The sequence below is a fragment of the Giraffa tippelskirchi genome, chromosome 11 (genome assembly GCF_054371585.1).
Source record: "Giraffa tippelskirchi isolate mGirTip1 chromosome 11, T2T-mGirTip1v1.2.pri, whole genome shotgun sequence".
NCBI lineage: Eukaryota > Metazoa > Chordata > Mammalia > Artiodactyla > Giraffidae > Giraffa > Giraffa tippelskirchi.
The window spans coordinates 22,564,795-22,584,799 of record NC_137285.1 but is presented as its reverse complement, the minus strand read 5'-3'; the positions used below and the strand labels follow the sequence as shown (position 1 = coordinate 22,584,799).

At 39.0% G+C, this 20,005-nt stretch overlaps 1 long non-coding RNA gene across 1 annotated transcript in view; it reads left to right on the top strand.

The window, feature by feature from the left end:
- The window catches only part of LOC145526015 (uncharacterized), a 144,837-nt gene extending 125,517 nt beyond the window's left edge, over positions 1-19,320 (top strand). The window contains exon 5 of the long non-coding RNA XR_014068594.1: positions 18,970-19,320. This is a non-coding gene — a long non-coding RNA (uncharacterized LOC145526015). The remainder of the gene's footprint in view (positions 1-18,969) is intronic.
- Positions 19,321-20,005: the final 685 nt, after the last annotated feature.

Here is a 20,005-nt window from a genome sequence, read left to right as displayed (position 1 = left end):
CTGAGATGGCCCACACTCTGTGTGGAGTGTGTCTCTCTAAAGAAGTCTGCTCCTTACCTATCACTTTGTCTCTCACTGAATTCTGTATGCAATGAGACATCAAGAACCTGAGCTTCATTAAGTCCTGAAACTAGGTGTGTGATCTTAGTTGGAAGACTGGATTTTGGCCAAGTTTGAGTCCTAGCATGTGGATTCAAGGCCCAATCTGGGTTACACCATTTCACTGTCTTCTCTGCTGGTGTCAACTTAGCCGTGGATTTAATTTGGCCAATGGAACATGGACAGGAATGGCTGGGTGCCAGTTAAAAAGTATGTCAAGTTTCTGCCAGTCCTGCTTTTAAAAAATGTCATTGACCACAGAGGTTTTTGTCGTATTTCGAAGGGCAGAAAGCTGCTGATTTTAAGGCACATTGAATGTTTCTGCTTATTGTCAGTGATGAACAGGAAAGATCCATAGTTGTGTATTTAAAAACATTTTACCAGCAATGAAAATTGTTGATCCACCTATTGATTCCACATTTTCAAAATAAGGCCATCCCCTGGAATTGAAAGTTGCAAAGTTCAATGTAAAAGGGTGAATAAATGGAATCCGTGTATAAACAGATAGGCTAAGAAGAGCTTCCTTCTGTTTGTGTTTCATGGTTTTGTTCAGTGTTCATGCCCTGGTGTCCTGTGTACTGTCTTGTGGTACAAAGCAAATAGCTAATGAATATTTTTCAGTAAAGGAATCAAGTTCAGAAATAGCACTCAGTCGTTTGATCAGTTTGTTCATTCACCAAGTATATATTTGTTGAGTGTAAAAGCAAACCTTAAAAACTTCATAGGTACCATTGTCCCTGTCCTGAGAACGCAGCTGGTTGTTCTGATTGGCTTTCTTGCAAGGAGGTGTGAGCATGTGAATTGTTTGAGCTGATGAAAACTGAAAATGAAGATATTTATTTGCTTGGTCTGAACTCTCTACCTCACTTCTCCACCTTCATGATTATGAAATTTTGTTTCTTAAATTTTACATTATTGAAGTGTATTTGATTTACAATGTTGTGTTAATTTCTGCTGTACAGCAAAGGGATTCAGTTATATATATACATTCTTTTTCATATACTTTCCCACTATTGTTTATCACAGGGTATTGAATGTATTTCCCTTTGCTCAACAGTGGGAACTGTTGTTTACCCATCCTATATATACTTGTTTGCATATACTGATCCCAAACTCCCAATCCAGCCCCAACTCCTCCTCCCCCTTGGCAACTACCAGTCTGTTCTCTATGCCTGTGAGTATGTTTCTGTTTCATGGATAAGTTCACTTGTGTCATATTTTAGATTCCACATATAAGTGATATCCTACAGTATTTGTCTTCCTCTTTTAAAAAAATTTTATTATAGTATAATTGATTTACAACGTTGTGTTAGTTTCAGGTGTACAGTAAAATGAATCAGTTATGCATATATACATATCTACTCTTTTATAGATTCTTTTCCCATATAGGTCATTGCAAAGTATTGAGTAGAGTTCCCTGTGCTACACAGTAAGTCTTTATTAGTTATCAGTTTTATATATAGTAGTGTGTACATGTCAATCCCAATCTCCCAGTTTATCTCCTCCCCACCCTACATTTCCACCTTGATAACCACAAGTTTATTTTCTACATCTGTTACTATTTCTGTTTAGTAAATATATTTATTTGTGCCATACTTTTTTTTAGATTTCACAAATAGCCAATATCATATGGTATTTTTCTTTCTCTATCTGACTTACTTCACTCAGTATGACAACTCTAGGTCCATCTATGTTGCTGCAGATGGCATTATTCCTTTTACAGCTGAATAATATTCCATCGTATACATGTACCGTATCTTCTTTATTCATCTGTTGATAGACATTTAGGTTACTTCCATCCATGGGATCATGAAGAGTTGGACACAACTTAGCCACTAAACAACAATACAAAATGTCTTGGCTATTGTGAATATTGCTGCTGTGAACACTGGGGTGCGTGTATCTTTTTGTACTAGAGTTTTCTCCAGTTATATGCCCAGGAGTGGGATTGTGGGATCATATGGGAACTCTATTTTTGTGAAATCTTGTATCTTGATTGAGCCTTCATCATTCTGGGTCTGTGAACAACTACAGTGACAGAATCTCTTACCCCATTGATCCACGTTAACCATGCAACATATTAGAAAAACACTCTTCTAAATGTTGTATCAGATGCAATGAACAAGACAGCCTCCCCCCTAAACGTGCTAATACCTAATTAAAACACCTAATAGAAATTAAACAAGAGATGCAGTACAGTTGGCAGATGGAAGTAATGGATATAAATCTATGTGCATGTGTGTATATATATATATATATATATATTTATATATGTATACACTTTATATGGGCTTCCTAGGTGGCATTATTTGGTAAAGAACCTGCCTGCCAATGTAGAAGACATAAGAGACAAGGATTTGATCCCTGGGTTGGGAAGATCCCCTGGAGGAGGGCATGGAAACCCACTCTAGTATTTTTGCATGGAGAATCCCATGGACAGAGGGAGCCTGGTGGTCTACAATCCATGGGGTCGCAAAGAGTCAGACACAACTGAAGCAACTTAACACGACAGGCATACTTTATATATACTTCGCATATACATAAACAAACATCTGCTTTGTATATATACTACTTCGTTGAGTATATAAGCAAATGTTAGAATTGTACTACTTTGTAGATGTTTATATATATATATATATATATATATATATAGAGAGAGAGAGAGAGAGAGAAGTTGAAGTCTATTGATTTCTCTTTCCCAAACATAATCATTCGCTGTAAGATAATCACTATCCTGTTTGGTGTTTATCTTTCTCAGAAGCTTTTTATGTAGTGCTTTGACTGCTTCTGGGCATAAGAGCTTAAAGCACCATCTGCAGCTTGACTTAGGAGTATCCACCAAGGAGAGATTACAAATATAGACTTACAATGACCAGAGTTAATGAATATTAATATTTCATAAGGAGCCAATCTATTTCATTACATTTTACATTAGTTCTAATAAATCTTTTCCCACCAGCAGTCCTAACAAATTGAATAGACTTTACAAATAATTAGCCAATCTCAAAAGTGTCATAAATTCACCCCAACTTTGGAAAGAGTCTCAGTAAGTACTTTTATGCTGTATTCTTGCAAACAAGCCGTAATTCACAATTAACTTTGGTTTAAAGTGTGACAGGTATTTGATGCTGTCAAATGACAAATTTTGCTTAAGCACAAAAAAGAAGCCCAGTTAAATTCCCTATAATGATAGGTTTGGAGAATGCTCATTTCAGTGTCCTCTAGCCCCATGGCAGGACTTTGCTAAGAATGATTTTAATGGAAGATAACACTATGGAGGGAGATATCCAAGTTCAGAGACACATCTGAAAAGTAAATCAGAATCACAGAAAGCTGCAGTTCAGTCCTCAATTTCACTACCTTTTCTTCTGTCAGAAATTTGGTAATGTCAACTCTGCAAAGTATTAAAATCTTTTCATCTATTGTGGGCAGCATTTCTGTAAATGCAATATGGTGATTTATCCTGAAGATGCATCCATGTCTTTTTTTTCTTCAAGCCCACTAATATCAAAACAAGTAACCAACTAAGTTTTGACTTTTTATAAACATAAAGCGTCTACATTAAAAAGGTTCAATTCCTTCGTCTTTAGCTCTGAAAGATCACAAAATCTGCCACCACATTATTATTTGAAAGTTTCTAGTGAAGAAGACCAGAAATTAACACTTGTAAAGCTAAGGGAAAGATAGGTTTTGTTATGTTTTATTTCTCATTTAAAGGTCAAGCTAGTTCTTTGGGTTTTTTTTAATAGAATTGTCCCTTTCATGAGCTAGAACACTAGCTTATAAGTCAGTTTTCAATTTTGCAGCATTTTATGCAGATTTTAAAGCTTTGGGCTGAGAAAGCAACTCTCCAAATCTCCATTTTGAAATCCAACTATTCAACTTTAAATATAAGAAAACTATGTTATAAAAAATATTCTGACAGGTTAAAATAAAATATTATTGAATCATAAAATCACAACATTGTGAAAAAAATTTAAATATGAATTTTGGGAAAGAATTAATAAATTGGTTCAAGACAAGGTAGCAGTGTATTTCTTGTTTCCTTACAGGTACTAGGAAAAGTTTATGTTTCCATGATGATGTTTTATTACATGAAAGGGAAGTTGCAAAGATTTAGCTAGTGGAACTAAAGATTCGTAGTACAAGCCCAGTGGAGGTACTGGGAAAAAAAACTGAGTTATTCTTTGGAACTGTGAATAACTTTGCCCTAAACTGTCTACTTTAGAATGTTTTAGAAAATACAAGAACACACACACAGACATCCCATTAGTCTTCCCAGTGGTGACAACATCACACATGGTATATAGCGTTTGGAAAATTCCACTGTATTATTATAAACACTTTTCTGAACTCACTGTCTTCCTAAAGTGGTTTCCTGAGACCCTCAAGGCTTCTCCTGATCACATTTGGAGAAGTACTGTCCCAGCATGTACAGTTTAGTAGTGTTAATAGTTAGTGTTAGCCACTCAGTCATATCAGATTCTTTGTGACCCAATGGACTGTAGCCCACCAGGCTCCTCCGTCCATAGAATTCTTGAGGCAAGAGTACTGGAGTGGGTTACAATTCCCTTCTCCAGGGGATCTTCCCTACACAGGGATCAAACCCATGTCTTCTACATTGCAGACAGATTCTTCACCACTGCACCACCTGGGAAGCCCATCCAGTTCGGAAAATCTGAATAATTGAAAATGCTTCCTTCCTGTGTGATTTCTGTTCATGTTTTGTCATATCCATGTTTTGCCACAGTTTTGTAAAACCAGAGATCAAATTGCCAACATCCGTTGGATCATCGAAAAAGCAAGAGAGTTCCAGAAAAACATCTACTTCTGCTTATTGACTATGCCAAAGCCTTTGACTATGTGGATTGCAACAAACTGTGGAAAATTCTGAAAGAGTTGGGAATACCTCCTGAGAAACCTGTATGCAGGTCAGGAAGCAACAGTTAGAACTGGACATGGAACAACAGACTGGTTCCAAATAGGAAAAGGAGTACATCAAGGCTGTATATTGTCACCCTGCTTATTTAACTTATATGCAGAGTACATCATGAGAAACGCTGGGCTGGATGAAGCACAAGCTGGAATCAAGATTGCTGGGTGAAATATCAATAACCTCAGATATGCAGATGACACCACCCGTATAGCAGAAAGCAAAGAGGAACTGAAGAGCCTCTTGAAGAGTCTGGGTGTGGTTCAAGTGCAGGAAGATCAGTTGTCAAAAGTGTTTCGAGCCAGCCAGGAGTCAAACCTAGAATCTTCTGATCCGTAGTCAGACGTGTTATCCATTGTGCCACTGGCCCCCTGCTAAAGAGCCTCCTGATGAAAGTGAAAGAGGAGAGTGAAAAAGTTGGCTTAAAACTCAACATTCAGAAAACCAAGATCATGGCATCTGGTCCCATCACTTCATGGGAAATAGATGGGGAAGAAATGGAAACAGTGGCGAGCTTTATTTTTGGGGGCTCCAAAATCACTGCAGTTGGTGACTGCAGCCATGAAATTAAAAGACGCTTGCTCCTTGGAAGAAAAGGTATGACCAAACTAGACAGCATATTAAAAAGCAGAGGCATCACTTTGCCAGCAAACGTACATCTAGTCAAAGCTATGGTTTTTCCTGTAGTCATGTACGAATGTGAGAGTTGGACTATAAGGAAAGCTGAGCGCCAAAGAATGATGCTTTTGAACTGTGGTGTTGGAGAAGACTCTTGAGATTGCCTTGGACTGCAAGGAGATCCAACCAGTCCATCCTAAAGAAGATCAGTCCTGAATATTCATTCATTGAAAAGACTGATGTTGAAGCTGAAACTCCAATACTCTGGCCACCTGATGCAAAGAGCTGATTCATTTGAAAAGACCTTGAGGCTGGGAAAGATTGAATGCCGGAGGAGAAGGGGACAACAGAGGATGAGATGGTTGGATGGCATCACTGACTCAATGGACATGAGTTAGAGTAAACTCTGGAAGTTAGTGATGGACAGGGAGGCCTGGCGTGCTGCAGTCCATGGGCTCGCAAAGAGTCAGACAGGACTGAGCAACTGAACTGAATTGACTTTGTCACATCCGGTAACTCATTTGATTTTCACACTATTCCTGTGTCCTTGTAAGTATGCAAGGCAGAGATCATAAACCAATTTCTAGGTGTCAAAATGAGGTCCCATAACTTGCCCAGGTTTGCCTAGTAACTTTCTCCTCCTAGACAAAGCCTCGAAGTTTCAGAGTCCAAATCTAATGATCTCTTCACAGACTTTCTCTTCGCAACATTTATCATATCCATGATAGAGGTCACATGTGCACACATGACATCAGAATCTCAGAATCAGAACAGAATTATCACATGAAAAGCTGATTAAACACACTCAAGCACACACAAATATGCAAACAGAAAAATTAGACAAGGTTTCTGTTTTCACTTGAGTTAAATAAACCCATCGTTCCTTTTTCTAACTTTTCTCAAGTTAATTTGTTGTCTCTCAAGTTGTAAAATATTTCAGGCCTAAAATACCATAAAATATTTCAAAATGCTCTAAGACTGTCTTTCCTACCCTTGCAACCCTCACCATCAGCCACACTTGACACACTTGCCCCTTCCTGCCACTTTTTCTAGCAAATGTGTGAACAGATTCTGCCAAATTATTTCCATCTTAGCTTATACCTTTCTGGGGTCTTAGAAATGTCAGCCTACAGAGAATGAGATGCCCAGGAAAGATAGTTTAAATAACCTGCTTCCGTATCTGTAATCCATAACCAAGTGCAAATTCATTTCCTTTCACAAGGAAACGTTTAGAAAACTATAATTTATGAACAGACAATATTTTTAAAATGATAACACTTTGAATGATTTGACATTTACCATCATTGAAGTGAATTTCTCCTGGGGTAAGACCAATATGGCATATTTGGCGGAATAATCTTAGCAATAGCAATTATTAATAAAGCTCATTATCAAATAAAATATATTGAGATGTTTGTTCTTTTTTAGTCACTCAGTTGTGTCCAACTCTTTTGCGGCCCCATGGATTGTAGTCAGCCAGGCTCCTCTGTCCATGGGATTTCCCAGGCAAGAATACTGGAGTGGCTTGTCATTTCTTTGTCATTTCTAAAGGGACAGATAACTTTATAGAGGGCATGGGGTTGTGATCATTTTCAATCTAATAGAACTTTAAGGAGACTTCCCAAATTGAAAAATTTAATTGAACAAAGTAGATTATTACAATTGAATTGGACAAAATGATTGAAAGATAATCTTCCTTTTAACCATGAGAATCATCATCACGTTACATCATTGCATTCAAGGTGAGAAATCTCCATGAGTAATATGAAAGGAAGATTCTCCAATCAAATGAAAAGGGTCGGCAAAAGAACCTATTAATTGTCTCCCCTTAGAATGAGCTCATCATGTTTTCTGAAGGAGAATTTATACAGAAAGTAGACAGGATAAAAGGCCAGACCTTGGACTAACTTGCAAAAAAAATCTGCAGGCAGGAAGTAACATCTGGGCCAATAAATTACACAGACAAAATAAGTGGCTTGGTTGATGTGGAAAGATTTAAATGGAAGTAAACAAACATAAATAAACCAAGAGGGCACTCAAAGAGTTTGGAGTAGGGCAAGGAAATTAAAGTCAAATGGAGTAAGAAAAATATGCAAGAGGCAATGAGTGTCCAGATCTCTTGGAGCATCCCTTCCCTGATAGCTCTGTCAGTAAAGAATCAGCCTGCAGTGCAGGAAACCCTGATTCAATTCCTGGGTCAGGAAGATCCCCTAGAGAAGGGATAGGCTACCCACTCCAGTATTCTTGGGCTTCCCTTGTGGCTCAGCTGGTAAAGAATCTGCCTGCAATGCGGGAGACCTGGGTTCGATCCCTGAGTTGGGAAATCCCCTGGAGAAAGAAAAGGCTACTCACTCCAGTATTCTGTCCTGGAGAATTCCATGGACTGTATAGTCCATGGGGTCGCAAAGAATCGGACAAGACTAAGCAACTTTCACTTTTACTTTCCCCCAACCTGGCTTACCTGGCAGAGTTCAAGTTGAAATCCCTGACTGGAGAGCTCTCACAAGTCAATCACTACAGATTTTCCTAGAACCACTTGGATTTTTTTTAAAAAAAATTTTTGGCTGTGCATGTGGGATCTAAGTTCCCCAACCAGGGATGGAACCTATACCCTGTGCATTGTAAATATGAGTCTTACCCATTGCACAGCCAGGGGCCACTTAGGTGGAGAGGAGGAAGAATTCCCCATAAGTGGCCAAAGATACTTCGGTGAAAAGAAATGCATAAAATAATAATGATGATGATGGTAATGTTAGGAGAATTTGTGACAAGAAAACAAACTTCTGAACTTACCTAGCCATCCAGTGGTTAAGAATTCACCTGCCAATGTAGGGGACACAGGTTTGATCCCTGGTCTGGGAAGATTTTACATGCCACAGGGCAACTAATCCCATGTCCTTCAACTACTGAAGTCAATGCACCCTAGAGCCTGTGCTTCACAACAAGAGACACTGCCACAATTAGAAGCCCATGCACCACAACTAGAGAGTAGCCCCAGAAAATCCACACACAACAATGAAGACCTAATGCAGCCAAAGATAAATCAATAAGTTTTAAAAATAAAATAATAAAACCCACTTTCTAGTGACATAACCAAAAACCCCTTAGAAGCCAATACAGACCAGCCAGGTTTCTGTTTAAGCTCATAAATTGTAAGCAAAGTAAAGCCACTTGGATTCTCAAAGCAATTTATTCTTATTTTACACACAACTCCAGTGGAATTGGTTATTTGTTAAAAGAATATTAATGGGCTCTCAGTATAGCCCAGCTATGTGACAGTTCCTAGATGAACAAGGGAAAAGAGATGCTTCCTTTTTGGAACTTGTATTACAGAAAATACATTTTTTCAGGCTAAAGTTGTTTACAAGAAGCAAATTTGCATGTGTCGAACTTTTAAGAAAGCATTCTAAAAGCAATGAAAAGTGACAGCATGTATAGTAAGATTTTGGGACGTAAATATAAAAACCAAAGGGAAGAATTCATAAAGCTTGTTTGTCCATGACAATGGAGTAAAGGAACAAGCAGTATTAAAGAATTATTTCCAGAGCTTTCCTGGTGGCTCAGTGGTAAAGAATCTGCCTGCCAATGCAGGAGACACAGGTTCGATCCCAGATCTGGGAAGATCCCACATGCTGTGGAGCAACTAAACTCGTGCACCATGACTATCAAGCCTGTACTCTTGGGCCTGAGAGCTGCAACTACTGAGCCCACATGCTGCAACTGCTGAAGCCTATGCACCCTAGAGCCAGTTCTCTGCAACAAGAGAAGCCACTGCAATGAGAAGCCTGTGCACCACGACTCAAAAGTAGCCTCTGTTCACCACAACTAGAGAAAAGCCCACCCAGCAATGAAGATTCAGCACAACCAAAAATAAATAAAATAATTTTTTTAATTCAGTTTTAAAAAAAGAATTAGTTCCAGAGATAATCATGTGTACTCAACCATACCACCAGTGTTTACAGTGATGATTCTTAGTGTGACACACATGTGCCCACAATCACACATGCATGATCACACATACACACAAACACATGATCCTACAGTCATCATTTTCTGCTTACAGAGCATGAAAGCAGAACACATTTTGGATGGATGCCCATGAAAGTGGTTAAAATAAATTTTGGTTGCTTAAAGATTGTCTGAATGGTTGAGGTTTAATGAATCATGTGTTTTTAATGATGATGGATGCATGGGTTGTCTGGGTTTAACCTGACATCTGTTTTTCTCTCTTGGCTGATATGGCATTCAACATATGGCATCCCTGTCTGACTCAGGTGTACAAAGATATTGAGCAGGACTCACCAGTCCAGCGTCAGTCAGTTCAGTTCAGTCGCTCAGTCGTGTCTGACTCTTTGCGACCACATGAACCGCAGCACGCCAGGCCTCCCTGTCCATCACCAACTCCCGGAGTTTATCCAAACTCATGTCCATCAAATCGGTGATGCCATCCAACCATCTCATCCTCTGTTGTCCCCTTCTCCTCCTGCCTTCAATCTTTCCCAACATCAGGGTCTTTTCCAATGAGTCAGCTCTTCAAATCAGGTGGCCAAAGTATTGGAGTTTCAGCTTTGACATCAGTCAGTGTAGGCTAGTAGGTATGTCAGAAATAAGATCCAGAGGAGAGTTTGCCAGGAGAGCTCACACATGAAATCAACTTCATTGTTAGGGTGGATTTTTAGGAAATGAAACTGCACTCCTCTGGACAGGATACAATCCCACCGATGCCAAGGAACCATAATCTAGCCATTGCTTCTTTGCCGAAGGTCTGCCTCAATGTTCTCCAGGATCTCCCAGGACCATGGAAATCCATTTGAAAGGATGGCATGAAAGGGCTAATGGCTTCTCAGAACACAGTTTTAGATGTAAAATGAATTCTGGTAACTGATGGACTCATTTACAGAAATAGATTTCCAATGGAGAGTGCATTGGACTTTTTATTAAGAGTCTATGACAGAGAGATGCCACTTGGAATCTGAAGACACTAGTAAGAGTTCCCCTTCCCACCACTGCAAATTACAAAATGCAATCTAATTCTCTATATCATTTATTGATGCCCCTAAAATCTAGAAAAGTGAGCCAAGCTGGCTACTCTTCATGAGCCTCTTAAAAATCCATATGAAAAGAACACTTCCCTAACTCAATCTGAGGATAAATGCTCAGATGTTTAATAGCTCAGATGCCTCCTGGTTCCCTCCGGTTCTGAGGATTGCTGTCCTTAGGTAGATTAGTCTCCTATGTGTGGGATTTCATCAGCTTCTCAAGTGTAGCTCCTTTTCTATTAGGGACGTATATAGCAACCATTGTAAAATTAAAATAATATTTTGATTTCCCATTAAATTATAAAAGGCAACTCCTAAGACAGTAAAGAAAAGGAAGGTTTTAGGGAAAGGGTGAAGTCAATGGAATTGAAAACAAAGTGTGGCTAAGACTTTCAAATACTGGATACAAAATTAAAATCATGCCTGATTTATGAGACAAAAGAATGAGTTAATTTAAGGTAATTGAATATTTTTACCCTTGGTCATTTTTTATTCTCTCTGTTTATTAAAAAACGCAAAGGTGTCTGTGAAGAAAGAGAGAAAGAGAAAAAGAGAGTGGAGGAGAGAGAGAGGAAGGAAAGAAGGAACAAAGGAAGGAAAAAGGGAAGGAATGAAGGAAGGAAGGGAGAGAGGAAGGAAGAAAGGACCTTCCCTATGACATTTTGCTCTCATAGGGGATTATGTCAATAAAGAGCATATAGTTCTTTAATCATTAATATTAATATTGCAAATCTTAATAAAATATCTTTATCCTGTAGCGAATGTATCATCTGCTTTGAAGTTAGTGACAGTTAATAAGATGGAAAGAGTAATAAAGAGAAAAATGTGAAGAGAGTCAAGGTACACAGACATTATTGTAATTTACAAGCTACAGTGGTGCTTTCACTCACTGGGTGAGCTGAATATCAAAAGCACTCTCTTATTTCCCTGTTGGGTTGGTGGTATATAGAGAATGAAAACCTCACTTATATTTGCAAGCTCATTAATCATGGTATAGTGTTAACATGTTAAGACCTAGGGATTAGGCCTAGTTATCATTGTTTGGCATAAAATCGATTCAAGACATATATCTCTAGAATAAAAAATGTACATTATGAAAACATTATGAATATATTTTGACCTTTTGCCTGTGTTCCATAGGACTTCAGGGAGGAAAGTTATAGAGGTGCCTTGATTAAAATGGACCTTTAGTGAGGTCAGAGCTTTGAAGGGCATGAAGAATTTTACATCAAGCAAGTCTAGGCAGAAAAAAATGTTAATATATTTTTACATTCTTTTTCTCCCTCCCTCTCTATAAAAGCTTGTTTTACAAACAAATTTTAACTACTAGGAGAAAATATTGATTTTGTCATCATAAACCTTCAGTGCTGAATTTTTATGCATTTTATTGGCAATTAGAAGGCACTAAAAGCTGAGAATGAGCCATAATGGGATAATCAAGGAGTTGATAGTAATCACAAGGGGCAGAAAATACATTAAAAGCTTGCATTGTGTAACCCATTATAACGTGGTCTGTACAATATTAAATTATTCAGCTAAAAATGTTTAGCACTCAGTGAATTAGCTTTCAGTAAAACGTGAAAATTGACAGTTTTTTTTCTTCTACTCCTTGCCAAACACTAAAATAAGAGTATTGGTTTTATCTTTAAGGCAAAATCCAAGAGACAAATGGAAAGGGAGAAGATGTAATCAAAAAAACCACAACAATAATTGAAAGTTCATGATAATAAGAAAACAAAATCCTACCCTAATGAGGAAAGAGAAGGGAGCCACACAGAAATCTGATTTATTTCACAGAGTGCTACCTCCTCCCAAGTTCCATTCATTTGGGTACTTGCCCCTCACTGATGCTGGAATCTTCTCTGCAGACAGTCAAATAGAGTCTTGGAAACAATGAGCATCCCATAAGGAACACAAGCCTGTGCATCTGCATGCCAAGTGGAGTCATAAAAAAGGTGCACTTAATTCCTCTAGCAATATGTAACAACATTTCTGAAATGCTGTCTACTAAGGAAGCTCATTAGAGACTCATTGCCCAGGTGTTTTCAAGGGGTTGGGGAGAGTTGGTCACGTAGGCATCCTCTGCTTGGCACATACCAAAATCCCAGACTCTTAGAAAGAAAACAGACTGTCAACAAATTGTATTGTTTACATAAGTAATTTTGATAGTGAGCCATTCTTATCAGGGAATGGTGAGAACCCTTCTGAAATCCAAGGTTCAACATACTAACCAAGGGTCAAACTTGTAAACTACTGATCTTTCAAAGGTTGGCACTCTCAGGACTACGATGTTAATTTTTTCTTCATCCAAGATATGTTCAAGTTCAGGGAAGAAAATAACTTTCATTTCCACTAGACGTGTGACTTGAGGAGTGTGAGTCTGAAATCTTAGGCAGCCAATGTTGCCTTCACTGAAAAGTGTATCTCCTTGGAATTGACACAACAGAAGAGAAAAATGGAAAGATGGCAAAGAGAAACCATGTTTTTCTGAGCCCCTAGATAGAGCCATACCTTCAACTTGAAGCTTCTCTGGATACTTGTTTTGTGAGCCAATAAATCCCTTGTTTTGTCTAGATTGAATGAATTTCTTTTTTCACTGGCAAAAGAGACATTATTTATCCCATATAGTCGGGACCTTATTCTTGCCTGGAGAATCCCAGGGATGGCGGAGCCTGGTGGGCTGCCGTCTATGGGATCGCACAGAGTCGGACACGACTGAAGCGACTTAGCAGCAGCAGCAGCTCTATTGTTAATCGTGTGTGTGTGTATGTCTGTGCTCAGTCGTGTCCAACTCTTTGTGACCTCATGGACTTTAGCCCGCTAGGCTCCTATGTTCATGGAATTTTTCAGGCAAGAATACTGGAGTGGGTTGCCATTTCCTACTCCAGGGAATCTTCCTGACCCTGGGATCGAATCTGCATCTCCTGCACTGGCAGGTAGATTCTTTACCACTGTGCCACCTTTTTAATCATGGTATACTGTTTTCTTAGAAAACAGCAGAAGACATTGAAGAAAGATTTGAAGGAAAGGAGGCAGGAGCAAGATGAGTGGTAGAGATTAGAGTAAGAATAAAGTTTAAGTTTGAGTCAAATAGCCAATCTGACAAACCAGGATGGTTTAAAGGGGAAGCCTGAAATTCTTCAGGGAAATCTTATTCTTCTGCACCAAAAGATGCCACCCATTAAATAAAATGCATCATCAAATGCATTGATATATCTGAAACCAAAACAACACCCATACAGTAAATTTTAATTGGATCGTGAATAATACAAAGCAGCAGGCTTTGGCAAAGAAGCTTGTTCTAGGGAAATAATTTCTAAAAAAATAACAATATTAGATTTCCTGCTTCAGGAGAATCCTTATTCAAAGTCTCATATTCGATATGAGATGGTGGATATTTACAACCCTAATACAAATGATATTCATTAGACACTGGTTCTGAATTTTTTTTTCCTGTCTTGCCATGCAAGAGAAAAAAGAGAAGAGTTAGGGGCCTGGACTTAAACAAAACTTCCTTTAGGAAAAAAAATCAAATGGTTAAGCCATCCCTTGCTTTTAAAAGAAGCCAATGTTCAGAAATGTAGACTTGGAAAGGAGATGAATAAAGCTACTGTGTCCTAAAGTTGAGAAACATTTAGACTCCTTTTAAAGGGTAGAATAGAATTTTGATATCACAAGAATAGTTCTCTAATTACAAGTGTAGAAAATCTTGAATTACTAGTTATTCATGGTCAGTCAGTGGAAGGTGTCATAAAGTCAGAAGAGAGAAAATGGAATGGAATTGAGTGAAGGTGACCCTGGAGAAGTGAATGGGAAATTTAGTGTATTACAGGGCACTTTTACTCACCTCCTGTCATTATACCATCCCAACAGTGCCAAACTTTTCACAGAATTCTAGAAATTCACATTTTGTATAAAATCTCTGAATTTAAAAAATTTTGTAACTAATTCAACCCAATGGCAGCTGAAGAGAACACCTCTTAAGTCCAGCTTGCTTCTGCAAGGTTGCAAATTTTCTTTTATGGCATATTTGGTACTAATGTGACTCCAAATAAAACGCCACTTTGGACACTGAGGTCACATGGAATTATTCAGTTACTGGGGACTGATGAGTTTCCTGGATTCAATCGATGAGGTTGGGTTTTTGCTTACTCTATAGCTCAGTGTACCAGCTTCCCAGGTGGTGCTAGTGGTAAAGAATGCATCTACCAATGCAATAAATTGTAAGAGACTCAAGTTCGCTCTCTGGGTAGAGAAGATCCCCCCTGGAAGAGGGCATGGCAACCCACTGCAGTATTCTTGCCCAGAGAGTCCATGGACAGAAGAGCCTGGTGGGCTATAGCTCATAGGGTCACAAAGGGTCGAACACAACTGAAGGGACTTAGCATGCTCACAGACAGCTCAGTGTGGGAGGATGGGCGTTTCTGCTCCATGCTGTGACTCAGGGATCCAGTTTCCTTCCCTCTTGCGGCTCTGTCATAACCTGGGCATCACTTCCTTCATAATCAACTGATGGAAAGAACAAAGGGAAAGGGAGAGCATATGGAATAGACTCTATTACCCCAAAGGTGATATAATTTTGTTATTACACTATTACTTTAATTTCCATTTCATCAATTCCTAGTGAATTTAAAATTAATTTTACTGGTCATGTGCTGTTCATCTTTTGTGAATTGCTTGTACAAAATACTTTATAAGCTGTAAGAAGTTTTTTCAAATGTAGAATTTCTTTGCCTTTTCAAAAAACAATTGGAGTAAACTAGCTTGATTGCCTTCAAATCCTCACAAACTGCTTTATGGATTAAGCTAGATCATCTGTTTTTACAGATGAGGGAAACGAGGCTCGGATAAGGGACCTGTCTGAGATCCAGTAGTTGAATGGAGAGGAATGGAGACTGGAGCCAAGGCCCCTAAATCCCAGCCTTTCCCCCAGAATTTTATGTGTCTTTCTTTTTTCTCTCCACCTGCAATGCTCACCACAGAAGTTGGCCTGAAGGTAGGAGAGGGAGGGAAAAAAGAGTAAAACCCAGCAACACTCTTGATGGTCCTGTGGCATGGGAATGAGGAATGTGAATGAAGATAGAAAAATGCTTCCAAAGAATTGAGGAGTGTATGCTTTCAAATCTTGGTCCTGTGGCATCATTATAGAAATATCCCTTCCCTCGGAAAAAAAAACAAAAACTTAGCTCCTGAGGACTTCCTGACGGTCCAGTGGTTAAGACTTCGCCTTCCAATGCAGAGGGTGCAGGTTCAATCTCTAGTCAGGGAGGTCAGATCCCACATGCCTCACGGCTGAAAAAACAAAGCATTAAACAGAAGCAATGTTGTAACAAATTCAATGAAAACTTTAAAAAATGATCCACATCAAAAAACAAAAACAAAAAATAAACTTAGCTCTTAAACCAGGGGTTTTCAGTGAGAGGGTGTTTTTTTCTCCCAGGAGAATCTGGTAATATCTGGAGAAATTTGGGTTGTTATAACTGGGTAGAGAGTGTTTCCGGAACATTGAGGCTAGAGGTTACGGATACTTGTAAGCATCCTTCAACACACAGGAATGCCCACACAAGAATCCCTCCCAAATGTCAATCTTATCAAGGTTGAAAAACCCTACTTTATACCAGAAATGCATGACCCAGAGCCTGTGCCCTCTAAACGTTAATATTTTTGTGCTTTGTATTAAACACGTTTACTTAGCCCCAGGAAATGCCCCTTCCAAAAAATAAAATGAGGCTTATGTCATCGAATGGAGAAGGAAATGGCAACCCACTCCAGTATTCTTGCCTGGAAAATCCCATGGACAGAGAAGCCTGGTAGGCTACAGTCCATGGGGTTGCAAAGGGTCGGACACGACTGAGCGACTTCATTTTCACTTCACTTATGTCATCAAGAACTTTAATAACCCAGTGATTAAGACCTTTGCATGTGTGCTCAGTTGCATCTGACTCTTTGAGACCCCATGGTCTGTAACCCATCAGGCTCCGCAGTCTGTGCGATTTCCCAGGCAAGAATACTGAAGTGGGTTGCCATTTCCTCCTCCAGAGAATCACCCAGGGATTGAACCTGTGTCTCTTACATTGACAGGTGGATTCTTAACCACTGAGCCCCCTGGGAAGCCCAGTTAAGATCTTTGGGACCTTCATAATTCCCAAAGGACAAGAGCAATTTAATCACCATAAAGTCATTTCATGGAGGTCCATACTTTGGTCCACTGAAAATGACCATGAATGAAAGACAAATCTGAAAGCTGCTGATTCAGCTTCAGGAAGGATAACAGCTCACTTGATTGTGGGAATGTGCACCTGAGCCTGAAAAACACAGTCTCGCATTTTAAAACTGGGCAATAAATATGAGAAATCCATTCATTGTGATCCATCTTCATTAAACGAAATGGAAATAGATTCACTGAGATATTATTGACTATCTCACAAGAGATAGCACATACATCTGCATCACATTCCATAACATGACTGCAAGAAAATGCCCTAATATTAGGCTTCTTTTACCAACGTTTGATAAATCATAGGCATTAAATACATGTCTGATGAATTAATGAAATGTCCCAAATATCTATTCTCAAATATGCCAAAATTTTCTGTTTTTTGAATGCGAAGTCAGATATCATGGTTTAGAGATTAAATCTTATAATTTTTAAATGAGAGCAGTAATGTATTACGTGGCTTAATAAAAATTCTTCTGATAGTTGAAGACGAAGTGACCCATCAGTATTAAGTCATGTGTGTTGCTAAGTTTGTATTTATTTTCCTCAGAGATCTATTACATTCCAGCATCATTAGTTGCAGAGAACAGTCACTGTACTTAATTTAATCAGAAAAGGACTTATTAAGAAGTATTAGGAAGCTCAAGAATGGTTCCAAGGGAGGGTAAACAAGATGAGGTTCTTGGTGAGGCTTCCAGTGACAACTTTCAGAGACACTCCCTTGAACCAGGATGGCAAAAGAAAGGATGAACATGGGCCAAACTGAGATAGGAGAGACCACCGCACGTGTGAAGTCATCTTATGAGACGGACAATAGGTTAGGAGGAGTCATCTTATTGGAGGAGTCGTGAGATGGGCGGGACTATTGGGATAAGATATTGTATTGGAGGAGTCACAAGAAAGGCAGGACCACAGGATGGGAGGAACCATCTTATTCAAGGAGCCGGGAGATGGGTGGGACTATGGGGACAGGAAGAACCTTAAAATAGGAAAGAACCGTTGCAGCTGTGATACTTGGAAAGCCACCAGAACCGTTGACCCGAGAGACATGCTGCATGTTCACCATGCCTGTGTCCCACCTATCATAGCTACCGTATCAAAATCTCACACAAGAGTGTCTAATTGGCAAAGTCTATGTCACATGCCTACACACTCAGGACAGTAAGGCTAGAAAAACAGAGCTCTTTGTTGTTGTTGTTTTTCTATTTTAGGAAGCTAGATTCACAATAAAGGAGTCCATCAAAATGTACGATGAATGTGTATCCTATATATCTATCTACAATATTTGATTTTTTTCTTACTGGATATACAAGTAGACTGTTTCTCAGCCTCTATTTCAGTAAGTGGAGTATGTGATTTAGTCCTAGTTAGTTCAGTGTAAGTAAAATTCCTATATGGAAGAATTCCTAATAGCCTCCCATGGAATTACCCTACCACTCTCTTTCCTCATCCACTAGCCAAAGGCAAGGAAGGCAGCCAGTGTCTTTGAGATTCTAGAGGATGGTGTAGCCGCAAGATGGCAGAAGGCTTGATCCCCAGAAGACCACATGGAGCAGAGCCCCTCATACCCCAGCAGCTAATTAGAGTCTAAACATGCTTCCTTGGGTTGACTCTGAATTTATCTGTTACTGCTGCTAGATTGCTTTAATTAATACAGAGTATAATGATTTAATCCAGTAATATACAATAAACCTGTAAAGAATTAGGATAAACTATGACAGCAATGAAAAGACAATCTCCATCATCTCTCAAGTTTAATCACGAAAGTTTCATGAAGTCTATGGGGTTCGGTCTTTGCCATAACACCCTGTAACGTTTATGATAGTGTTCATACTGAAGTGGTGAGACTCCTCAGACACGCAGATTATAGACTGTGGTACAACAAAATGTTAATCATTCTCAGTAACCAAACCTCTAAAAGCTTCATAAAATTTCCATTCAGAAAATGCTGTAAGCTCGTTTTTTTTTCATGCTCCACTACATATTATATTGTTTGCATATTTATAACCTTTTTGATTGAAAAATAATATTTTTCTTCATTTACTTTACTGTGTTAAACTAAGAAATGAAACAAACGTCTGAGATGCCATTCAGCCTAATATGTCGCCTGATACAAATATGCATCAAGGGTTCGTCTAGTAAGTGAAGTAGATGTGACTTTCAAAATGTGTCTCTCCTTCGGATTCAGAAAAAGCTGCTTGGGATAGTCTGACTATGGACATTTCCTTGTGATTGACATTTCTAGTTCAACTGTTCTATTGTTCTCCAGACACTAATCACTTACCACCTTTTATTCATTAAAGAAATGTCACAGGAAGTTGCAAAACTGTGAAATGTCACCATTGCAGATGATAATGACCTTTCCTGGAATATAAACCTCTGCCATAAAACCATTAAATCTGAATGTCTCTAAACTTTGACTCCGTGATTCATTTGTATTTGTGGTAAGGTTGATGCAAGGTGCTTGCATATATGCCTGCTAAGTCACTTCAGTCGTGTCCAACTCTGCATCCCTCTGGACTGTAGCCTGCCAGGCTCCTCTGTTTGTGGGATTCTCCAGCAAGAATACTGGGTTGCCATGCCCTCTTCCAGGATATCTTCCCCACCCAGGGATCGAACCCATGTCTCTTATGTCTCCTGCATTGGCAGGCAGGTTCTTTACCACTAGCGCCACTTGGGAAGCCCTGGCAAGCTGGAATTACAGTCTTTCTTCCTTTCTTCCTTCCTTTCTCTCTCTTTCCTTCTTTCCTCTCTCTCTCTCTCCCTCCCACACTCTTTCCTTCCTTCCTCCCTCTGTTTCTCTCACTTGCTTTCTTTCTGAAATACACTGATGCTCAGTAGTTTGATATTATTATTTTCTAGGGAGCTTATTTATCATGGATAAAGAAATATTTTATTGAAATGAAGGCTCCTCCTTTATCATAATGCCTGTTCTCTGATCATTGAATAGAGCCCAGAGCCAAGACTTTCCATTTCCGTCAAAGTCCAAAAGTATTCATGTAGAGCTAATGTATGTATAAATAGATAATAGACAGATAGAGAGAGGCTAATAGACATTTCTATTTCCCAGGGTAACTAACAGACCCAATACACTGAGAT